General features: G+C 40.2%; 1 pseudogene; it reads right to left on the bottom strand.

Annotated features, from left to right (window-relative positions):
* Positions 1 to 1,766: 1,766 nt before the first annotated feature.
* Positions 1,767 to 1,985, bottom strand: LOC103735322 (annotated as a pseudogene).
* Positions 1,986 to 7,807: the final 5,822 nt, after the last annotated feature.

Below are 7,807 nucleotides of genomic sequence, written 5' to 3'. Positions count from 1 at the left end.
GAAGAGATTCACACATTTTCACAACAGAAGTGGGTTGTACCATTCAGACAGCTTGCTTCCAGGAGAGAAAAACAGATTAATTAGATTAAAATATGCTAAGCGGTGCGGAGTGCAATTATAAACACAAAGTCAAAGAAAATGTCTCTGCTGGAGAAGAACATTCAGTGGTGTACAGAGAAGCTGCTAGTTTGCCTTTTAACTTTTAAATTGTTTTCTAACTGAACAATTAATCATTGAATATATTTTCTTTGCAGAGGACCCAAGTTCAGTTCCCAGTACCCACTACAGATTACTCAAGCACCAGGGAGGCTCTGGCACCTCTAGTCTCTGAGGGCATCTGCATTTATGTGAACATGCCCATACCCAGATACACACATATACATAATTAAAAATAATAAAAAAGTAAATCTAGAAAAATGAAAGAATTGAGTAGGAAACAGCTGAGAGGTGATCAGAGTGTATTTTATTTTGACCTATATGTAATAGTCATTGCAAAGAAATATATTCATTGATTAATTGTTCAATTAGAAAACAATTTAAAAGTTGTTCAATTAGAAAAAAATTTAAAAGTTAAAAGACAGCCCTCAAGGGAAGGAGTTACTTAGCAAGAAGCTGAGGGTGAGTTTGGGGGTTTAAAGTAATCCTTGTTGACAGTTGGGACAGGGCAGGTACCTTCATCATTGGCCATCAGAGTAGAGTAGATTATGATAAAATATCTTAGACTGGGTAATTTATAAATGGCAGGAATGCATTGCTTATAGTTCTTGATGGGGAAGTTCAAGATCAAGCTGCCAATAGCTAAAAGGTATTTGTTGAATGCTTGTTCCTCATAGAAGCTGCCTTCTTTATGATTTCCTCAGCAAGGCAGGCAAAATCTTGACCACTGTTCACCATCCCAACCTCAGACCTTGAGAGTGAAGTGTTTAGTCATGATGGCCCTTGTTCAAGCGAAGTGCAGAAGCAGTTTCTCTCTACCAAAACTGCCATCTCTTGCCCAAATGAAGCTTTCTCTTCTACACAACCCAGACTTTATTTTCCTCTTCCTTTTTCTTTTTTCTCCTCTTCCTCCTCCTTACCCTCTTCCTCCTCCTTTTGTTCCTCTTCCTTCCCCTTCTCCATTTCTTCCTTCTTCTTTTTTGGAGACAAGATCTGTATCCCAGGCTAGTCTCCAACTTGTTATGTAACCAAGGATGATTTTGAACTCTAGATCCTACCTCCTGAGTGCTGAGATTCTATGTGTGCCACCATGCCAGGTTTATGTTGGGCTAAGGATGCAACCCATACTTGTGAATGCTGCTAGCACTCTACCAACAGAGCTATAGTCCCCTGCCCAGACAAAAGTCTGACATTCAACTTAGAACTATTATGCCCAACTCACCTTCAAAATCAAATACACACCTTACCTGTTCTCTGATCATGTCTTACTGAAGACCTCCTCCTGAAATGACCCCATCCAAACCTCCTCAGTAATCCTGGTAATCTGACTCGACTCCATGGGGTCAATCTCTATCACTGCCCTTGCTATTCTTACCTGGGGTCTTCATAACCTCACTAAACAACCCTCCCAAATGTCTTGTAATTGATTGTAAAAAACAGCTATTGGGAAGTCTTCAGGGGGGTTGAATGTAGATGATCTAAAGGAAGACACTGATGAAACCAAAAGATTTTAATGCCTTTATTGTAAGCAGTTGGTGGGACACTTGTAGCAATGGTTAAAGAAATTACTTTACAACTCTGTGAAGCTGCCTGGTGAGTACCCTTGAGAATCATAAGTAGATGCCAACTCAGAGCAGAAGGAAGACTCCAAAGCCCATAAGAGTAAGGACACCAAGGGGATGAGGAGCTCTTTGAAGATAACCTGTGTATACCTGGTAAAGGTAAACTCATAAATGAAGAACCAGGTGGTGAGGATCATGCCAATGGCCAGAAGTACCACAGTCAGTGGAAGAGACATCTGGACGGCCTGGGCTGGTGTATCTGCTCATGACTGCTTCATTTTGCTTCCCACAAGACAAGCCACTGGTCTGGTACTGGTGAAACCAAATTTATATATTGATGTTATACTTCCTATAAAGTGCTATGCCAGGTACCTGGAGATGGAAAGGCACTGGTGTGGTTCCTCTTCACCTCACCTATTTTAGAAATGTCTTAGTTACTGTTTTCCTTCCTTGCTGTGACAAAACACCTATCCAAAGCAGTTTAAGGATAGGAGGGTTTATTTCAGTTCACAGTTCAGGGGTATACTCTCCTTCATGATGGAGAAGGCATGGCCGCAGGAACAGGAGGCAGCTGGTCACATTGCATCAGCAGACAGGAAGCAGACAGAGGTGATTTCTGGCACTCAGCTCACTTCCTCCTTTTTGTTCAATCTAGGACTCCAGCTCACTGAATGTGCTGCCAATATTCAGGGTGTACCTTCCTTCACTAACCAAATCTAGAAAGTCTCTCACTAACAGGCCCAGGGATTTATTTTTACAGTGATTCTAAATCCCGTCAAATTGACAGTCTATATTAACTAGCACAGGGGATAAAACAGTGCATAAGAAATTAACAGCATAGGAGCTGGGGTGAGGCTTAGTTTATTTTTTTAATTTTAATTTTTAAAAAATATTTTATTATTTTTATGTGTATGTGTGTATTGCCTGCATGTATGTAAGTGCACCCTTGTTGTGCAATGCCCGCGGAGGATAGAAGAAGCTGTCGGATCCCCTGTTACTGGAGTTACAAAGAGTTGTTAGCTGCAATGTTAGTGCTGGGAATCAAACCTGGGTCTTCTGCAAGAACAACTAGTGTTCTTAACCACTGAGCCATCTCTCCAGCCCAGAGGCTTATTTTAAAAAATGCTTGTCTAAGCCAGGTGTGGTAGTGAACACCTTTAATCCCAGCACTCGGGAGGCAGAGGCAGGCGGATCTCTTGAATTCAAGGCCAGCCTGGTCTACATAGTGAGTTCTAGGACAGCTGGGGCTACAGGGAGACCCTGTCTCAAAAAGACAAAAAAAAAAGAGCTTGTCTAGCATGCAGGAAGCCCTGTGTTCAATCCCCTGCCCTGCATAAACTGGGGATGGTGGCCCATATCTGTAGTCCCAGCACTCAGGAGGTAGAAGCAGAAGGATAATACATATGATACATACATCTGCTACATACATACATACATACATACATACATACATACATCTGCTACATAGCAAGTTGAGGGCCAGTGTTGGTTACATGAGACACTGTCTCAAAAGAGAAAATTAAAGAAATCAACAACATACATCATCAAAATAACTAATGGCCAAACAACAGATGTCATGACACCGCAATCACATGGGGGAGTGCCACTGATAAGCAGCAGAAAGAACTTTTACCCACATTCTTTTTATGAAACAGAATTGTGCTTATATAGTCTAGTCTGGCATTTACAATTTTTTATTTTACTTACTATTAGCATGTGTGTATATATATGTGATGTGTGCATGGGTGCATGCATGTCATGGCATATATGTTGTGGTCAGAGGACAAGTTACAGAAGTCAGGTGTCTCCTTCTCCCATGTAGATCTTGGGGTCCAACTCGGGTTATCAAACTCAGCAGCAAGTTCCTTTACCCATGACTACTCTTACAATACCCCTACTCCCATCACCCAAATCACCACTCTTTTTTGTAGTCAAGTGGAGTGTGTGTGTGTGTGTGTGTGTGTGTGTGTGTGTATGTAACTATGTATCCCTAACTGGCCTTGAAGTCCTGGAAGATCCTCCTGTCTCTGCCTCCTGAATATTGGAATTACAGTTGTCTGTCACCATGCCCAATTCAAATGACCTTAATGAGCATCTCAATATTAATGTTAACTGACATTTATTTGACATACTTTGCTGTCAAGTATTGATATTATATGTTCTAGCTCTTAAATTTTTTCCACAACTCTATGAAAAAAATTGGTGTGGTTTGAATCAACCTTTCTTTCTTTCTTTCTTTCTTTCTTTCTTTCTTTCTTTCTCTTTCTTTCTTCCTTCCTTCCTTCCTTCCTTCCTTCCTTCCTTCCTTCCTTCCTTCCTTCCTTTCTTTCTTTTTCTTTCTTTCCTTCTTTTTCCCAGGCTGGCCTTGAATTCACTATGTAGCTAAAGATGGCATTGAACTTCTGATCTTCCTACTTTACCTCCTATTTTCTGGGATTACAGGTGTGTATACCACCATGTTTGGTTTATACAGTACTGAGACTAGAAATCAGTGGTTCATTCATGCTAGACAAGCACTCTACAAACTGAGCTGCAGCTCCAGACCTTGGTCTGAATCTTTTTGTTCTCTCCAATTTCTTGTGTTAGAAGCCTAATTCCCTAAGGCAACACTGTTGGAAGGAAGGCAGGAAAAGGAAGCATAGAACTCATGAATGAATTAACATTATTGCAGGAGTGGGTCTCTGCTCCAGCTCCTCTGCCCTGAGAGGAACAACAGTTCTCCTCTCTAGAGATGCAACATCTAGATTTCATCTTGAAAGAGAAGACCAAGCTTTCTGCCCAACACCAGATCTATGGGTGCCTTAGTTTTAGATTTCCAGACCTCTAGAACGGTAAGAAATGCATTTCTGTTCTTTATAAATTAGTTTGTAGAGCTCTGTTGTAGTAGTATGAAATGGACTAAACCATGGGTTCTAATTTACTCTCATCAATTTACGGTTGGAGAAAACTTGCTTGTCCAAGGTCATGCATTCTGCAAGAGCTGAAGTAGATCTCTATAATTTCTGAACCAAATGTATGATGATTTCTAAACCCAACTATCATTGTCTTGTCAGGAATGAAGATAGTCTCTTTACTATCTTCATTTACTATGAACAACTTCCTTTACTATTGAACAACTGGAACACTAGACACCAAGGCATTAAAATTTTCCCAGGAGTCTCATGCTGGGAAAAGGAAAAGGTGAAGCCTGCTGCCAGCAAGAAGAGGAGCTTATCTCCCAGGAAGAGATCTCACTCAGCTCTGACAGCTTGCCAGACCACCTTGCAGGAGAGTCTGGAGAGACAGTGACGGGCCAGTGATGTGTGGGACCATGACCAGGGCTGCTTGGCCCCATGTGCCCATTGCCTCTAGTTAAACCCAAACCCATGTCAAGACCCTAAAGATGAACTTGGGGTGAGGGGGTGTCACTAAACTTCTTTGTTCCTCTTCCCAGTGTGGCCACATTGAATAAATCCCCCTTTTCTGCTTTTCACTATTATATATTTATTGAATTAGCCCATTGAGGATGGATGACTAAGCCGACTAAGCCTTGCCTGTTAGGGCTTTCAGGGCCCAGGCTCAGATTCCAACAACCCATTAATTTTGGTGAGATTACTTATTCTCTTGGGATTGCATTGAGAACAAATAGTAGAGACCAACTCCTCTCAGTCCATAAAATCAGTAATTTAATGATCATGATGAACAGGAAAAACATTGATTATGGATATGATTATGGATATATATTATAAAAGAAAATCAGCATGCTTCTAACTGAAACTTTGGAAAAAAGAAGCTCTAGAAAGTTCTTCCAAAGAAAGAAATGCTGAGTGGACATTAATTACTATTTTAGTAGTAAAAAATGTAGGATATTTTTTTATTTTAATAAATGTTTAAGAAAATATGTAATCTTTTGTAGTTTAATGATGACCTTAATTTCCATGACCTAATCTCCTTGGTAAAAAAATTCTCTCACAAAGGGGATTTTAGAAAATAAACATGGATGAAATGGAGAGACTGCTTTGCATAGAAAAAGAGAAACAAAACTATAGACTTTTTAAAAGTGTATGTTCAAGAAAAGGAAGCTGTGAATACAGAAGATTCCAATTCTAATCGTGCTGAAATAATACTTAAAATGCAATTCTCAAAAGTGAGAAGTTTAGCAGAAGTATATTAAAGATGTGTCTATTTGAAAACCAATAATGGGGGCAAGGGGCAGGCTCAGTGATTAACGTACTTGCCTTGTAAGCACAAAGACAGTGAGACATGGTGGCACATGCACGTCTTTACTCCCAGCACTTTGGAGGCAGAGACAGAGGCAGGCAGATCTCTTGAGTTCCAGGCCACCCTGGGGTACATACTAAGACTTTTTTTTATAAAGAACAAGAGCAGAAAGACTTTATTTCATTGCCAGCACTCGTATACAAATGCTGGGTATGGTAATGTGTGCCTGTCTCCAAGCTGGGGAGTAGAGACAGGAAATCCAAAGGGCTCACTTGTCAACAAATGTTAACTCGACAGGGATCAGACTTTTGTATTTCCTTCATTGCTGAATCCTCAGAAGCTACCCCCCCCTGTTATATATAGCATACTGCTCAATAAAAATCTGCTAAAAGAAATGACCTGTTGAACTTAAGAGACTGGAAATGGTCTCTGAATTCTAGCTCTGATTAATTCATGCATTTGAGCATCTTTGGGTACAGGTTTTGTTTAATTTCTGGGGATTTTTTGCCCTTTATTTAAAAGATCTTACAAGAAGATAAGATTTGGGCTGAAGAAATGGTTCAGCAGTTAAAAACACATACTACTCTTTCAGAGGACCCAAGTTCAATTTCTGGCAACCGTATCAGGTAACTTACAACCACCTGTAACTCCAGATCCTGGAGGTTCTTCTGCAAGCACCTGCATTCACATGTATATACCCCCACACGGACATACATATAATTAAAAATTTAAAAAAAATTTTAAAGAAGACAAGATTTGTCCTACCAGTTATAAAAACCAACAGTATGGTGCTGTTTAGGAATAAGCAAGAAGTCAACAAAACAGACTTGATTACTTAGCAAGACTGCTATGTGTGCATGTGTTTCTTATTCCACAAAAGTTTAATGTTAAATATATATGAGATAAAAATTAATGTGTTTATGACAACCTAATTATCATATACCATGCAAAATTCAGAAACTTCAGACACTTGAACCTACTTACTAATTTATTTATTTAGAGGCAGGGTCTCTCTCTATCACCAAGCCAGCCTGAAATTTACTAGGTAGCTCAGGCTGACTTTGAACTTGAGTCCTCCAGCCTCAGTCTCCAGATCATAGGCTTGCAACACTATAACAAGTAGCACAAACATCTTACTTTGGGGTTTTCCTTAGTAGTTGTTGTTGTTGTTTTCTTTTGAGACAGGGTCTCACTCTATAGCCCAAGCTTTCATGAAACTTAATCTGTAGCTCAAGCTATCCTCATACTCATGGCCTTCCTCCTACTTCATCCTCCAAAGTGCTGGAGCTACAAGTATGAGCCACCGTGCTTGTCTACCAACAAAAAAAAGAAAAAGAAAACTGTAGGACTTGGGGCCTAGCCTAATGCTCAAATATATACCTTTATCTGCTTGCACGATTTCCAGGGTTCAATTGCTCCTCAGCACACAACCCAAAAGCAAATTTAAAAACCATTAAGAAGAAAATTCACAGAAATGTGCGTGTGTGTATGCACACATGTGCAAACAGTTTCACATGGAAGTCAGAGGACAGCCTCAGGTGTCAGGCCTTGCCATCTACTTTGTTTGAAATAGGGCCTTGTTTCTCTCTACATACACCATCTTAGCTGGCCCAGGAGCTTCTTGATATTCACTGTCTCTGTCTCCCATTTTGCAGGAAGAGTGCTGGGAATATATATACCTTTATGTGGGTTTGTGGGTTTGGGGCTCTGAATTCAGGTCATCATACTTGTACAGCAAGTGATTTACCCACTCAGCCATCTCCACAGTGCTCAGGACTCAACATAATGATGCTTTTTCTGAGAGTAACACAAATCTAAGTCATAAAGAAGACAGGTTAAAATGTGAACAAGTCTACAGTCTAGAGTGCATTAGAAAGCAGTGTTGTTGT

Source organism: Nannospalax galili, unplaced genomic scaffold (genome assembly GCF_000622305.1).
Source record: "Nannospalax galili isolate Female #2095 unplaced genomic scaffold, S.galili_v1.0 scaffold37, whole genome shotgun sequence".
Lineage (NCBI taxonomy): Eukaryota > Metazoa > Chordata > Mammalia > Rodentia > Spalacidae > Nannospalax > Nannospalax galili.
This window is presented reverse-complemented; position numbering and strand designations above follow the sequence as displayed.